Source organism: Elgaria multicarinata, chromosome 4 (assembly GCF_023053635.1).
Source record: "Elgaria multicarinata webbii isolate HBS135686 ecotype San Diego chromosome 4, rElgMul1.1.pri, whole genome shotgun sequence".
NCBI lineage: Eukaryota > Metazoa > Chordata > Lepidosauria > Squamata > Anguidae > Elgaria > Elgaria multicarinata.
In genome coordinates this window covers 124963534-124981420 of record NC_086174.1, presented here as the reverse complement: position 1 = coordinate 124981420, position 17887 = coordinate 124963534, and positions in this window count along the sequence as shown.

The following is a 17887-nucleotide window of genomic DNA, read 5'->3' as shown; positions in this document are numbered from 1 at the left end:
TTACTTAGTAGGTGGTGAAGATGCCACCAGTGTACTGCAATGTGTAGAATTTTTCAGTCTTGTCTATCATTCCAATTTCTCTTGATTCCCCCCCCCCAATGCGAGCTATTTCTTGTCTTAGGAATCTCATTTCACACTTATCAAAGACTGCATAATATCAAAACAGCAATATATCAGTGTAAGTGTGGGCCTTTGAGCTTGATATCAGACAGCATCACAGAATTACATGCTTCATAAGCATCTGCCACCTACATGCTTCCCCAAAGAGAAGTTCAAAGAACGTCTTCTCTCAGTACCATTTCGACAGAATTCCTGATTGATCCTCAAATTATATAAGACGTATTAATGATCATTGGTGCTTATTGAACCAATAGCAATGTGAAAATCCCAGATGTGTTCGTCTTCTTTCAGACTCCTTGCACTTTATCTGGAGTCTGCAAGCAATTTAAAAGCGCTAAATAGCTGTCCTTGTAGAAATTAACCAAAACAGTAGGATCCTTCTCAAAGTTTGATGTTCAGTAAGCATTCAAGCAATTAGCAGTTGTGGGTGGAGGAAAGGGAGTTAATTCTCCCCTCCCATGCCATCTTCCTGCTGGAAATCCCCCAGTAACCTGCTTTAAAAATGCATTAAAAAACAACCAGGGAAAATAGCTGCAAGGGGGGGGGGATTTTCATTACTCCCATTTCTTGATGCTATGGTCCCAATCCAGATTGAAGAGGCCCTTGTTTGCTTTTTGAAAACATAGGCATGCTGAATAATAAGCAGACTGATTAAAAATGTGCTTAAACTCACATCTAATTTGATCCATCCTTTATATTGGAATAGTCTACCTGATTTTTCTTCCAAATACCACCCCTTGCATATCTTTAATCCCGTTGAATAACCTTGTGACAATGAAGGAAAGCCATATGTGCCCTTCCTCTTCTGCTTCCTCCACCCACGTGGTCTACCTCCATCCCCCAGTGGTCAAGGCAGCTTGACTCTCTGGTCTCTTGTTTTTGAACATGAACCATCTATGCCAAAGTGATCTACCATCCCACTGTAAATCAGAGAACAGATGGACACCCTGTGTCACAGAAGAGATTTCAAGTTATCAAGTGCAGCTACAGTGTTGCACAGCATGTGAGTGCCGCACATACAAGGGGATAATTAAGATATTGCTGTAGATTTAAATATGAATGAGCCATCATTTTCAATTGTTTGAGGTTATAAATACTTAAAGGTTGTTACATAAGAAGCTCAAGGCAAAATATTCCACATGTGTGTGAGAGAGAGTAAGAAACATTTTGCATATTTGTATGTGTGTTTATGGCTGGCGGATATGGACAGTTAATATAGTATGTCTCTTGACATTATCCATGCCTAATGGAGTTTAGCAGAGATGAAGAGATTACTACCCTCTCGCTGAACTAGGGTTAGCCAGAGGTCAGGCAGAGTAAGCCGGTAAGATGCTGATGACAGCCACAAGGAGAAGCTAGTTGCATCTATGTGTTGTTTAAATTGTCCATTGCTTACAATTGAGTCTGAACTACCAAAAGTGGATACCAAGTAGACCCAAACTAACATTAAAGCCTATCATCAGGCCAGTTTAAAGCTTCCAAAATGTCAGCCTTCTATGAAACAAAAAGTGTGGCATTCAAAATGTGTCTAGATTCCTCCTCTCCTAATTTAAAGAATGATACTATGCAAGGGTATCAGTCCTTGAAGCAGTTCAAGCTATGGTATGAACAACTGACAGGGCATGATGCAATACGGTCAGGACATTTCTAACACATTAGCATATTTAGGTTTAAGACCTGACAGTATAATCCTATGCATGTTTAGACAAAAAAAAGCCCTACAACTCCCAGCATTCCCTAGCCAGCTACCCTACATTTGCTTGTTTTCCTCTTCCCTCCTCATCGCTTTTTCCTTTTGCTCCATATCTTTTAGATTATAAACCTGAGCGCAGGGCTGTCTTGTTTCTTGTAAGTTGCTCTGGAGCCTTTTCAGCTGAAGAGCAGGGCAAAAATGTTTGATGATGATGATGATGATGAAAGAAAGAATATATTCTATAATCACAGAGTTCATTGCAAAACCAGGCAAAACAAAATGCACACGAGGGTTCTTTGCGGAAGCAATTTAGAACAACATTTCTGAAAGGTGTACTGAAACTTATTAGAACTGGATTTTAACAACCCTGGATTTCAAATAATCAAGGTTATCTCATGTGAGTAAGAGCAATGAATTAAGGTATAATCCTGTCTGGATGTATGTCAGCCTCTGAACACACTCTTTGTTTTTGCTAGATGGGTGTTTTTGCCCATCTAGCTAGAGCTCTGCAGAGGGGGATGAAGCAGTCTGGGGTGGACTGGGGCTCCCAGCCCCACTTCCCCAGACCCCTCCCCACCATCAGAACTGTCCCCCTTCCCTGCTCTACGAGGTCACTGGCATACTTACCTCTGCACCAACTGGGAGAGGGGAGGGAGGGCGAGAGAACGGATGCTATCTAGAGGCCATAGTCTTGCTCTCCCCATAATTCATTATTAATGGCAAGATCAGAACATTCAAAAGTAATTCACCACCAGCTATAATCAATATGTACATGTATTTCATAACAGGTTGTTTTGGAAACACTTTGAAATTATTAATTCTTGGATGGTAAGATAATTTCAATGACTTAAGTAAGAGTTGCAATGGGAAACATTGATGAAAGTAACAAGAAAATTTATATAGTTGAGAAGGAATAATGGATCACAGATTCATTTTAACAGATTTAGTCTTCATCTCCCAAGTAACAGCATACATATTTCCAGAAAGTTGCTCTTATAGTTTATGCAATAATAAGTTACATGTGTGTGTTATATAAATTATTATTTTAAATGCAGAGCTTTAAAATGAAGGAATTGCAGCAGCCAAGTTAGCCGGGGGGGGGGGACTTCCATGTGCTACCACCAATGACAAAATGGTGGAAAGGGAGGGAAGGGAAGGGAAGGGGTGTTTGGTGGCTTGCAGGGGATTGGCAGGTGCCAGGTGACACCTTTCTGAGCCTTCAGTTTGGCTCAGAAATGTTTCTGAGGGATCCCAACTTGTTCCAGTGAACTCCTAAAGATGCCCAACTTAAACCAGGAAGAGCTCTGTTGGGCTTGCCCAACTCTATCCCTAGTTCTACCCCACCCCACCCCGAGATCATTTAACTGCATGTGTGAGGAGCTGACCTCCACCGCTGGTCCCGCCTCCAATTTCTTTGCTCATACATATTCAGTGATTATATGGAAACTATATCATAGTTGTGAATTTTTTTATGAGAATTTGAGCATCTCCCCTCCCCCTGACAAATTGTCATGCAGCAGAGTGAAGCAATCCACTTCAGGTGGCATAATGGGGCAGCAAGAGAGTAGCATCAGACATGATAGCACTCTTCAAGTACTTGAAAGGTTGTCATCCAGAGGAGGGCCAGGATCTCATATCAATCCTTCTACAGAATAATGGGCTCAAGTTACAGGAAGCCAGATTCTGGCTGGACATCAGGAAAAACATCCTGACTGTTAGAGCAGTACAACAATGAGACCAATTACCTAGGGAGGTTGTGGGCTCTCCCACACTAGAGACCTTCAAGATGCAATTGGCAGCCATCTGTCAGGGATGCTTTAAGGTGGATTCCTGCATTGAGCCCCTTCCAGCTCTACTATTCTATGATTCTGTGACCTCTATAGCCAGTAGCAAAATGTACTGAAGATGCTTAATTCAGCCATAACTTCAGTCCTAAACGGGATAAGTTCACTTAGTTCCCACAACCAACTTCTTCTTAAAATATAGGATGAATTTGGGCCTAGTTATATGACCCTTCCAAGCATGATGTCCAACACAAATGTACATTTTCGCAAATGAGAAACATTTCTGTGCTTTACATATGGCGGCCAGGTGTCTTACTTTACAAAGGGCACTCTTTTACTTGAAGGCATCTTTTATTTGTAGGGCTTCCCAGTCCAATTAAAATTTCAGTTTAAAGATATAGAACCATAAAAACTGTTGCCCACCAACAGTTAGCACCTAAGAAGTAAACTGAATGAAAAGGTATGCAGGTCACCTGGTCAGGTTTCCAGGGTCATCAAGGTAGGCATGGTTGAGCAGATGGCTGAGCACCTTTGCAATCTGCTTATTCACCTGCCTTTCATTCTGGCCCAGACAATGGTACCCGGAGATGCCACTGTCTACTTGCTCACTGGCTCTTTGAGTGTCAACCAAGCAAGTGGTAGCAATGATGAGAAAGAGGTGATAATGATAATGGTGGTGAGGAGGTAGAGTCACCGAGAGAGGGAGTCCACGACAGTGTCTTGCCCATTGGCTCTCAAAAACCTGGAGCCAGCACTGCTTCTACAATATGGTGAGATGCTCTTCATTTGTATTTGAATTACAATAACCACTTCTAAATTTGCATCTATACATACAAATTAGTACATGCATATTTTATGCAAATCACTGTCCACTTTGGTTATGCATTTCCTCTTTTTTTTAGTGATTCATGAGCAGCTGCCCTACTTGGAGCACGTTTAGATGAGTTTTCACTCAACAGAGCAAGGTAAGAGGAAGGGAATATGGGCCCAAGAGCTTGGAGGGATGGATGACAGACAGACTTGTGCCTTCTTAATGTGAAACTTTAAAAAAGAAGGCACTACTGGTTCATATGTAATGGCAATGAGAAATATAATGTTGCTGACTCGCAGGTTTAAATAAAAGATTAGGGAATATGCATTGCTAACTGCTTGAAACAGAATTTATGCTACATATGAAAAGTTCTGACATTTCAATATTTACATGAAGCCTGAATTAGAATGAGGAACTGAAGCATCAGAAGTACTGGCAGATATTTTTAAAATGCTAAAATGTCAGGCTATTTTTAACTAGAGCCAAAATTGTTCTGCATTTTGCGATTGTACCAGAATGGAGTGCACTCCCATATAAGATCCAAACAGGGTATATTGGGAGACAAGGTAGGATGGTGCTGTCAGGTGAGGATGCTGAGATCATTTTCCTTTTGGTGCAGAGGAACCAGTTATGATTTAATTCATTGGTAGAATACCCCCTACCTATACAAAATTGATCCTGAGTTCTTCCAAGGATCCCTAATTGATTGTTCCACAACCAACAGTATGCCTTCAGATAACAGCACTTTAACGGGCCTTCTCAGTAGTGGCCCCCACCCTCTGGAATGTTCCCTCACATGTGGTCCAAGAGAAGAAACTGTTGCAAGCTTTAAACACCTCAGGCTTTCCCTGACTTGTAATCTCACTGTTCGGTTCTGCCGTTCTTGTAGCATTTTAAATGTGTTTATTATTTAACATTTTACATTGGCTTTATACTGTATTTTATGTGGTTTTATGTAAACTATGTAGAAATCTTAAGATATTAAATGATATAAAAGTACTTTAAATTATAAAATAGTGATAATATTTAAATCCAAAGAAAGAGGCGAGGAAATGGGGATGATATTTCCCCAATATAGGAGGTTTGTGCAAAAGGGAATGCCTCTTCTATGATGGATACATCCATCATCCCAAAAGATGAGGAAAATATGCTTTTTCCCTTTCAAAACAAATGTTTTATTCATATACAGCATATTTAATCAATTAATCGTCTGCAATCCTCTACCCATTTACTTAGGCAAATGCTGAGTAAATATGTATAGTATTGCACTGTAAAACCCATAGGATTAATTGACCAAGGGGGATCTACACTACTGCTTTAAAGCGCTTTAAAGCGCTTTATAACAGTTTTGACAACTGTTGGGGCCCAGGACACACTCCATATACAGTTTTCAAAACGTTTTCAAAGTGCTTTAAAGCGCTTTAAAAGCAGTAGTGTAGATCCCCCCCCCAATACTTCTTTAATTGGGTGAAAGCCCTAATTAAAAAAAAATAACCCCAAATCTGCTTATGTTTTTCCATGCATTTTTGAAAGATAGTGTGATTATTTGGGATCAAATATTTGGGTTTCTTACTGGATTTCTCACTGATCCTTACTTTTTAGCAAATAGTTTTAAATTTAAATCATTCTACTGTGGTGGCTTTGGCTTGTTCTACTATATTTTGGTGAAGTTAAAAAAGTGCACAACAGCTCTATTACCAACCTTCCAGTGCTGTGGAATAATGCATCTTCTCACAAACATTTAACCGTTTCTTTACACAGGCCATAGCTAGACCTAAAGTTTATCCCTGGATCGTCCAGGGGTCAAACCTGTTCATCTAGGTGACACACAGGGGATCCAGTGCTCAGGCAGGGGCGAACCCTGGATGATCCCAGGATAAACCATAGGTCTAGCTGTGGCCACAGTGTCTTTGCCCCAGGGTGGCTCTGAATCCTCACTGCATCAGTTATAGAGCCAAAGAGGAAAGAGCTGAAGATCTGCAGCTGAAAAGTCAGGGACTTGCCCCGACTTTTCCTGCCTGAGCGAGGACAGTGCAGCTTTTCCTCCATCCGACCTCACTTCATGGCTGATCCAGGGTCAGTCCTGGCAGATGGCGACTGGAGATTGGTCACCAGATGCCAGGAAGAGGGAGGCTCCAGTACCTGGATGACCGCCCCAAACCCCATTCTCTCTACTTGGCATGGGGATTAGCAAGCGCAACCTCGCAGGAGGGAAACTATGGGGTTTAGGGGGAGTGCGGCACCAATGCAGCACCGCCAAGGCAGGCCTGGGGATTTGGCAGGCAATGTGAGATAGATAGCTACAACTCGGGCACTTTTGCTTGCTACGAAAGATGTATGAGAAATTAATTTCTGTTCACTTTTTGACCAGGATTTACACAGTTAGCACCTTGTGGGCCTGAATGCAATTATGTGGTCAAAGTCTGTACATTTCTGAGCTTGGGCTACAATTTCAGGGACAAAAAGAAATATGTGTTTAGAAATATGTATGAAAAATGTGCATGAAAATGTACTTTAAAATCTTTAATCAGTCAGAGAAAAATGTGCACATTCCAAAAATGCATGCAGTTAGTGCATGCAATAAGGGCTTTGGCTATTGGGAGGTATGGAAATTAAACAAATAAATTAATATATTTGGAAAATGCAAAAAGAGAAGAAAAAGAAATCAGGCACCTAGTCTGGTACGAATCGGAGCTGGAATTAGCTTCAAGGTGGAATGCAGAGAATCCCATTAAGCTTGGGTTTTGCTGATTCACACATCCATACTTGCAACCCCAATGGCCAAAAGGTGAAAAGCACAGCTGGGAGCAGTATCACGAGAGAGAGAGAGAGAGAGAGAGAGAGAGAGAGAGAGAGAGAGAGAGAGAGAGAGAGAAGCCTCCCAGCTGCAGCTCAGTAGGGCATGGCCAGCTGCAGAAAGAGGATATGAAGCAGCCAGCTGGAGAAAGCCAAGCAGAGCTACACTGTCATTATGCCCAAGCTGTGGGGAGCTGTTCTGAAGGGCACTTGAAAGAACATGTCTGCTGCCAGTGCATACAAACTTTTTTCTAACCTCTGAGCAGGGGTTGGTCAGGGCTGTTAGTTCCTAGTGGCAGCACCCAGCTCCACAAACAAATATGCATTCACGTTTAATGTGTATTTGGCACAACGAGTCGAAGTGGCAACGCTCACTGTAAAAACAACAACAACAACCTAATTCTGCTAACATACAGCTGTCTCACTCTGCCCAGCAGTAGAGCAGGCTTTGACAAAGCGTAAAGATACCTAGCTCTCATTCGATCCATTTATCTCCATAAGCACAATTCAGTTCTAAAGCTGATATAACTAGAAAAGGAGACCGTCCTGAATTGCACCTAGCTAGCTAGCATTTGAGGCATTGACTTAACTGTACGAGGACCTTTACTGCGTGGGAAATGTCAGAATTATCATGTTATAAAGCGTGGGCAGTCCGTGTCATGTAGACCAAATGAGCGGGAACTGTCCGTGGGCAACTTCTGCAGTTTAGTGACATTGAAAGGTACGACTTAGCCCTAAGGTACAATCAGGGTCAGGGTCAAAGCATGATTGGGCATCTCTCAAAGGCCGACACCCAGGTAGGGGAACCACTGATAAGAGCTCCCTAGAGTTGCTCCCCCTCTTCAACATTGCGACCTGCTTCTCCATCTGCCTCTTGCTTTGTCCCAGGCAATGGCAGTGGTTAGAGGGAGGAGCAGCAGGTGACACGGCCCACTTGCTGACTGGCTCTCTGCCTGTCCAGCAAGGAGGTGGTAGCAATGGTGAGAAAGAGGATGAGGTAGGGTGACCATATGAGAAGGAGGACAGGGCCCCTGTATCTTTAATAGTTGTATAGAAAAGGGAATTTCAGCAGGTGTTATTTGAATATATGCAGCACCTAGTGAAATGCTCTCTTCATCACAACAGTTAAAGCTGCAGGAGCCCTGCCCTCTTTTGTATCTGGTCTCTCTAGCTATACTATACAAGCTATACTACAAATAAAAGAGGGCAAGGCTCCTGCAATTTTAACTGTTGCAATGAAGAGGGCATTTCACCAGGTGCTGCATGCCCTGTCCTCCTTTCCAAAGTACATATGTTTAGATACATTTTAAAAACTCCATGAGCAAGTAGTTGCTACAGGTGTAAACCAACTAAGAGCATAAGAGACTGTGTTACATTTATTCTGCAGCATTAGTAAGTCTCGGTTTGCCTTTCATTAAACAGATGTCCACACAATGTAAAAACACCACTAAAATTAGCATTAATTGGCTCCTTTGAGAGTCTAGTGTTGGAACCCAGACCGACTAAGTGACTAGTGAATTATCATTTCACCCTGCGAGTGCTCTGGGTCAGACAAACGGAGGCCTACTGGCCCAGCAGGTTGAGAAAGAATGGCTGGATAATAAAACAAATGCATGTAATCTGCTGGGTAATAAATGTAACACATTTCACCTCAAATAAACTCAGGGTAACAAATTAAGAAATGATCAGGTAAGGAACAATAAAATATTTAGAAGCCTGGTATATTGAGAACTTTGTACAAATCACTGAGCAATATCCAAGGGGAACATCTTACTACTCTGATATACATTTCATTCATTTCCTGTCAGTTTCCTAATGAGGAAACATCACTCTCGTGGTTACCTTCCTCAATAAAACATTTATTGATCTCAAGCTTAATTTCTGCTAAATAGTGTTCAGGAAAGGACACAATTCATCAGATGTGCAATGCACAACCCAGACCTAGGCAGCACTGTAAAATGAAATTATCAGCAAAGGGCAAGCAGAGATGTTCCCAACTCCCGACAAATACAAATCCATTGGGGGGCTCTCAATCCAGATTAAGACTCTAAAATGGGGGGGCATAGGGGGCTTTTAAGATCTGGAACAGACCCCCCTCTGCCTACTCAAGAGTAAAAATGATCTAAGACGTAACTGTGAGACACAGATTTAAAGGAATGTCGACTTTGACCCTTAGAAAACTCTCCACCATGTGGACTTCTGACAATAACAAAAACAAACAAGCTTTAGTGAAGTGGGTCTCTTTCAAGTTTCATTTCTCCAGCTACAAAATGAGAATAATTGCAACTCACTTTGTCAGGTGAAGGAGCCCAATTGTACAGTTCAAGTGAGGCATGATTAATAACTGTTGGGTACTGCAGCCTGATTAACAGGGAAAGGCTCTTCTGTAATGGTGTTTTAATGCTTGGCTACAACCTGAAGAATTATGATGGCTGAGTTGTTTAAATGAAAACACAGAGACTAAGGTGAGGCAGCAGTCATGGGAATCCTTCTCAAAATCTTGACTGACTTTACCAGTTTCCAGATGGCTGTGAGCATGAGATTACTCTCACTCTTGAATTCAATAATATTTTGCTTATTTATTTATTTATTTATTTATTTATTACATTTCTGTACCACCCAATAGCTGGAGCTCTCTTGGCAGTTCACAAGAATTAAAACACAGTGTAAACGTTTAAAAGTACAGTATAAAAGTAAAACCAAAGTAAAAACTAGCAGCAATTGCAGAGATTTAAAATACAATAGCATGTTTAAAACTGCAGAAGATAAAAGACTAAGGGCATGTCTACATGAGGTCTTATCCAGGGGATCACCCTGGGATCATCCCTGTACATCCACATGATGCTCAGGGGATCCCGGGAGCAGGGAGGAATGATCCCTCTCTTTCCCCAGGATAACCAGGACAGCTAATCCCAACTTTTTCCGTGGTCTCAAGATCGTCCCGAGACCGTGGGAGGTGTGGGCAGGAATCCTGGTTTCTTCCCGGCTCCTTGCAAGAAGCCGAGAACCAGGCATGGAGCTCTTCAAGTGCTCTGTGCCCATTGGGGGTGTGGTGGGGAGTGGGGTCGGAGCTTATTTTTTTTTTAAAAAATAACACCTTACTTTTGTGCTGGAGCGCACAAGTGCTCCAGGTCCTCTCTTGTTAAAAACAAAATAGCAGGAGCAACATCCTCCTTCCTCCCAGGACATCGCGCAATGCATGCAGACTGAGGGGGAGGATCTCGCAATCAGAATACTGTGAGATCCTCCCCCCTCCCTCCTGGAACGCCGGGAGGTCTAGACATGCCCTAAAATGCCTAGGAGAGTAATGATACAGAAAGCATTTTTGGGTTATAACTTGGCCGCAACTTTATTTTGCTATCGCAGGTTGTGGAGTGGGGAGGGAGGCAGAGATGTGAGGCCTAGACATCTTTTCCCTGACAGGTCTTTGCACATCATTGAAGTGGCTGTGATTACTACTAGAGTAAATCACAAGTTAATAGAATACGTTAAACGGTGGTATTAAAAAAATACTCAAATCAAAATTTCCTTGACCAATTGTAGTTTAGTAGATTTGACCCAATGGAACTGTAATACTAAATAGCAGATTCTTCTACTCTGGACATAAAAAGCAGGCTGTGAGAGGATCAGGTTTATTCCTAAACTGCTTTCCTTAATAACCATATTATTGTACATAATAGAGCAGTATTTCTTTTTGCCTGCAGCCAAACCACCTTCAGACCATATCCTTGGAAGATTTTGTGTGATAATCAGGAAGAGAACAGTTTAGCTATACGTAAAAGAATAGATTTCTTTTAATAACTCTCAGCCATTTGTTTCTTACAACTCACTGGAAAGATCCAGAATTTTCTTTTTTTAAAAAAATAGATTGATGATACATCATCCCTCTTCAGGCATTCAGCTTAGATTCATGAAGGGGCAAGGGGGAGCAAACTAGCCCCACTCCATCATTGATGACACACATGCCACCACTGCCCCCAACGTACTTGTCACCTCTGACCTTTGTGTGTTGAATGGGAAGGTCTCTGGTGGTGGTGAGGGGGTATTTTCACATTCAACTGAATGCGCTTAGAGTCTGCCATGCAACTCAGAGCATCATCAGATGGGGGGAGGGGGAATCATGCTTCCTTACTGTCGCTTTCGCCCTGCTTTTGGCCCATGAGACTTCTTCTCTCTTCACACAGGGGAAGAAAGAGGAAGTAAAACAATGACCACATGGCCCATTCAGTGGCAGTTTTTAGCGCGCCGTTATTCCTGCACACAGCAGGAAATGGCAGCACATTTCATTTTTAAAAAATTGGATTTAAAGGGCTCTATGTTGTGAAGGAAATAAGGCAAGAAGGAGCGGGAGATGCATGGGAATCAGACGTCATCGTCAAAAGGGCCCACAAACATCCATAGGTGGGGAGGAATGAGCGTGCAATAAAACACTCATCTGACAACGTTCTGAGGCTCCCATTGCAAGGAGAATTCTAAGCACATGCAGGCAAACACATGAAGATTCCCCCTTCAGACCCTCCTGCTCAATGGGCGAAGGTGTGAATGGAAACAGCAGACATGGAGATGTTGTGGGCGGGTGTTTGAGCAGACTGACTCTCTCTCCACGTGTTCTTTGTATGTGCAGGGAATAACTTCTCATGGTGGGGTCTTACAAGAACAACGTACCTAGGACTGTCTCTATTTGCTGGTTCCTTTGGACCTAGGAATGTTGCTCAGCCTATAGCTGAGCCAACATTTATCAGAAGACATTTTTCTGTGAAAATTTCCAAGATGTTTTCTTCTTCTCACCCCATTAGACAAAAAAAAAAGGCACTTTACTCTGTAAAATTTTCTATGAATATTCTCCACCATATTCTCCAACAAACCCAAACAAGCGTGAGAGGAAAAGACAGTAGCTGTGATAAGCCCCTCCACCAAGAAACTGTTGGAATTTGGATGGTATGCAACTGCATCACTCTGTTAGCATAAATGATATTGTGCTAGTACAAACTGGATTCTGAAGTATGTGCAACAGAATAATCCAACTAAAGTTACATTTATGCAAGCGTTTTTGCATAACCCATTGCAGAACGCATTGTGCATCTGGTTACACAACTGCTTTCAAAAGTGTTTGCAGAAGTATAATGGGCGACTGCCTGTGTAACGGAAAGATTCCGCAGAGCTCTGCTAGTGCTATTTGAGTTTGGTGAATGTCACCATTGGGTACTGCCCAATATTTCCTCCTTCTGGAGGTGTTCAGTAAAATCCCCATCACCACATAATTTCCCTGTGCACAAAGAGGTGGAGGATTTTGAAGGGCCATTTCCACACAGCTCTAGTTCAGGCCTCTGAGGAGACTATTCAAGGCCAACCCAACATACTGTTGGAACAGAGAACTTATTTTACCCAGTTCTCTCACAAGGCCAGCTTCCTGAAGAGGACTTCTGAGCTTAGTTCTTAAATAGTCAGGTATACAACAGCTGCATTCTTTGCATTGATCAAGCTTTTGTTTGATAAATAACTTTATTGAATGCAAAATAATACATGCCATTGAGCCACAAATATTAATCAAATTCGATCATTGATAAAACAAGACCATGCAGTGTGAAGGATGTTCTCCCAAGGAATAACAACATGATCTCCAATACTAATAAAGATTTAATATATGCAGTCTCATTGGGCATAGCTTAATGAATTATATTGAAACATATTGTGAAAAACTTTTTTTTTTTTGCCTAGTATTAATCAAACCATGCCAATGCAACTGAGAGAAAAGTAACAATTTCGTATGCATACATAAAAGATTTTATGTGGCATGTAAGTGTAATTATGAATAGACTACAGACTCATTTATCTGAGCCTCTTGTGGCCAGAAATGTTATATATGCAAGGCATGCTGTATGCCCATTTGTCCTTATAGCCTCCTGGAAAACGAACAGCTAGGCAGAATATGTAGATGTAGAACAAAGTGGATGTTAGTATTGCATGATTTATCACTATTACTGATTATAAGCAGCTGTGCCTTGCTACGGTGTTCCTTACAATCCTGGACAACCATACCTAGGATTTGGAACATGTCCAGAATAGATTGGAACGTCTGGGTGAATGGAGGAGAACAGAACAAAATTATGAGACAAGCATGGGGTTGTATCCAATATTAGCCTTAGCTAGACCTACCGTTTAATCCATGATAGAGGAGGGAAGATCTTGCATTGTGTTTAACGCGAGATCCCTCCTCCGTTTACATGAGAGGCACGACAACCTTAGGAAGAGAGGCGTTGCGCCTGCCATTTTTTAATTTTTAAAGAGGACGGAGCGCACGAATGTTCGTGCGCTAAAGGTAAGTTTTTTTAAAAAAATTAAGTACTTTTCCTGCTCCCCCCACCCTAACCCCGATGGGCGCAGAGCTGGGTCAAACCGCGGCAACGGGCCACACATTCCGCGGTCTCGAGCTCAGCCTGGGACCGCAAAAAAAGCGGGCCCAAAGGGGAGGGCTCTATCTCAGGGCAAGGGAGGGATCATCCCTCCCTGATCCCGGGATCCCCTGAGCGTCATGTGGACTCACAGGGACGATCCCGGGGTTTGCCCCGTGATAAAGCCCAGTCTAGCTAAGGCCTTAGTCTAACTTAAAGCAGACCCATTGAAACAAATGGGACTTAGGTTAATATTTAAATCCAAAGTCATGAGTAACGTATAATATCCCATACATTTCTATGGATCTACTCTAAGTAGAACTAACATTGAGGCTTTGAGCTAAACATTATGGCTTAGCGTATCATGTGGACTGTTCATAACCATAGTGGCTACATGACCATGGTTTAAACATGCTCACTAACCATTTGCAGCAAAAGGTTTAGCAGCCTAACCATGGCTTAACGTGTTGTCTGAACAGGCCCATTGGGTACAACCTACAGGGTCTGGGAGACCCAAACCTGCCTTTGGCTCATAATGGTAATGGATGGGTATAGCTCATTTGTGGTGGAGAATTGGCAAGGGGGAGAAATGATTAATCTTCCCACACCTGGTAAACTCCCCTAAACTCTCCCTCAGCTCCAACCTCCCCTTTTCCTTCTTTCACCAAGGCTCAGCTTGGCTAAGGGAGAAAAAGACTCCCTGTGTGGGGTATGGAATAAAGTTGGTGGGCAGCACCTCTACCTCCCTGCACTTCTCCCCTGCCAGTCTCCCCATCATTCCCTGCATTACCATTAACATGTCCCTGTTGCTAGGTGGGCCACCCCTCAATGGCATGGATCCTATAGGTGGTGGTGGCAGAAAGGGGGTAGTCCATGCTTAGAGTGTACTGCGCTAAGGATGTACAAGAACTTTATTTCTGTTCAGAAATCATGCAAACATGTCTCATTTGCAATCCTGAGTGCAAATGTGAGCAGGAGCGGTTTACTTTTTAAATATATGGATATGTTCGCAAATCCCTGAATTTGCACTTGTGGTAAAAAAAAAATGCATTTTTTTAAAAACACACACACACACATTTTCATGCTTTAGGGAATAGCTAGATGGGGTGGTATCTGCATGACGCACAGGGGATCCTGGGATGATCCCTCCCTTTCACCGGGATATCACGTTACCCTTTTTTCGAGGTTTTTCTGTGGTCTCAGGATGATCCCAAGACTGCGGAAAGTGTGGCCCGCAGTTGCAGTTTGTCCCAGCTCCTCGCAAGGAGCAAGGAGCCAGGCTCAGAGCTCCTGAGGAGCTCTGTGCCCATCGGGGATGGGGTGGGGGGAGCGGGGAATTTTATTTTTTTTAAGAAACTTACTTTTGCAGACGAGCGCTCATGCGCACCCTCTCCGATGAAAATGAAAACAAAATGGCGGCTGTAATGTTGTTCACCATGTGTAAACGAGGGTGATGATCTCACGATCATAAAATCGTGAGATTGTCGCCCTTTTACCGCCTTGTCTATCCATGGCCTTAGTCCAGCAGTTCTCAACCTGTGGGTCGCGACCCCTTTGGGGGTCGAATGACCCTTTCACAGGGGTCGCCTAAGACCATCGGAAAAGGGCCCACCCGTGCCAAAGTAGCTCTGGGATCTCAGGCCCTCACAGCCTCCTGCGCTTTGTCTAGGCTGGTGTAGGCCGAGAGCCCGGCCGTGAGGCGCGGCAGTGGATGGGCCCACCCTCCAACAGCCCAACGTCGCCTGGCACCTGAGTGAGCTGGCAGCGCTGGGTTGCGCTGGTTGGGCTAGCAAGCCGGTCCTGGCTCCCCTCTGCGAGCGCGCCCGCCGCAGGCCAGGGGGAGAAGAAATAGAGTGGGCTGGGATGAAGCGGTGGAAGGGGGGGCATTGAAGGCGAAGGAGGTGGGTGAGGCGGTGCCCAGATGCAGGAGAGGAGGCGGGCCGGCTCCCTCACCGCACGTGTTTGTGCCGGGGTGGCTGCGCCCGTTTACGTGCCTTCGGTGCGAGCGGCCGGCAAGGCGGTTCCGGCCCCTCGCTCCGGGCATGATTCCTCCCATGTGGAAGGCTGTCCGTGCCGCGTGGTGCGGCAAAGGAGCTTGGGCAGGCTGGGGAAGAGGGGCCGAAAGGTGCGGCCCGAGGGAGGCCGAGGAAGGGAGAGAAAAGCCTACTCTAAGGTAAGGGACTCTCCCACATGGGGCTTCCTCCTCCTCTGCCGCTGGGAGAGAGAGGGCTCGGATGAGGAAGTTGAGCAGGCTGATGGAAGCCGAGGAAGGTAGAGAAGCCTACTCTAAGTTAAGGGACTCTCTGCTAGGCTGTCCCGGGTGAGCTGGGCCCACTGAAACAAAAAGGGGGGCTCCGCTCCCACCCCAACCTCCAAGCCTGTGGGCCAAAGCCCGTCTTTGTCGGAGTTCAGAATGATCCAGTTCTCAATGGGGAGATTCCCAGCTGCTGTTGATCAGCTCGGGATTCTAATACTGAGCGCGCTTACACACGAGTAAATCCTGTTGGACCCAATTGGGCTTCTGAGTAGACATGTATATAGGATTGCCTTGCTCGTCCAGGGGAAACTCCTTGCATTCACCTGCAACGTTGCTGCCCTGCTGTTACGGTGGAGTGACCAGAGCGTGGGAGGGGAGGCAGCGGCTGGTTGAACAGCGTGTGTGTGTGTGTGTGTGTGTGTGTGTGTGTGTGAGAGAGAGAGAGAGAGAGAGAGAGAGGGAGGGAGGGAGGGAGGGAGGGAGCGGCAGCAGCAGAACTGGTAATTTATGCTGTCACCAATCACAACTCCAAAATAGCGACATTTCCTACCTTTTAAGGGAAATGCCCCACACACCTGACACAAGCAAAGCAATCCTATATACATGTCTACTCAGAAGCCCAATTGGGTTCAACAGGATTTACTCACGTGTAAGCGCGCTCAGTATTAGAATCCCAAGCTGATCAACAGCAGCTGGGAATCTCTCCGTTGAGAACTGAGAAGAATAGAAAAGGCGTCTTTTCCCACCTCTCAAAGGCAGGGTCTACACGTGGAGCTTCGGGCTGTTTGCCTGCGTCTGGAGTGCGCCTTTGAATCGCCGTGTAGATCTGGCTCAAGTGAGGCCCGGGCCGAGCAACGTTTTGCTCGTGAGGCAGCGGGAGGGAAGAGAAATAATTGCAGAATCTGAGAAGGTGCTTCCAAACAGAGGGTCTGCTCCCTGTACTAATCAGAACTGCACGCAGCTTCGGCTTTCGCTCGCCTGCTCTGTTACTTACCGCGACCGCCTTCTCCGCCCCTCACAGAAATAAAGTTGACCCCAAGGGAGCCCCGCCCTCGTCGGGGGCTTCAGACAGCCTTAGTTGGCACCTTCCTGCCGCTTAGCCCCACTCATCTCTATCTCCCCACCCCTCCACCCCGTACGAGAAAGCCGGTACCACTAGAGCCAGGTCGGGCGTGGTGGCCGCCGTGCTGGTGTGGTTTTTGTGATTAATCACTATGCTTTAATTATTTTTTATTATTATTTATTTATTTAAGGATTTTTATGCCGCCATTCAGCCAAAAAAGGCTCTCACGGCGGCTTACAAAAGTATTTGTTACAATGTTCAATTTGTTACAATGAAAATACATCCTGCATATCAGATATTTACATTACGATTCATAACAGTAATAAAATTATAGTTATGAAGTAGCAACGAAAATAATTTTATGGTTGGGGGTCACCACAACATGAGGAACTGCATTAAAGGGTCCCGGCATTAGAAAGGTTGAGAACCACTGCCTTAGTCAATGGGGGGGGGAAGTATTCACTTTTGAAACAGATGCACAGAAATGCACATTTCCCCCTTTTGAAATGCACCTTTCCCCATGTGAATAGGTCAGAGATGAAAATGAGAACAAGCCGAGACACGCTTCAAAGTGATGTATTATTATTATTTTAGTAGAATTTAAACAAGCTTTGAAATTGCTGGTTCTTCTTTCCCTTCACTGCCCTACAGAAGTCTTGGTAATATACAACCCCTCCCTCCAAACACAACCCACCCACCACAATGATAGCCAATTTGCTTGGCAAAGAACAGGATGTCAAGCCTCATATTCTGAATATTGAGGAATAAGGAAAGACATTAATCAATGTGGTAAAAGTGATGCCCAGCTCACATTATAAACCTTCCCCTAAGATATGTAAGAATTCCGTTCCCGATGAAGCGTGGCTGCACCCAGCAGTACGTTCTGTAAGGTGATTTGTTTTAATTGCCTCATTGGCGCCTCATCTTACATAGCAGTAGGATGGGTCACTGCATTAGAAAATTAAAGCTGA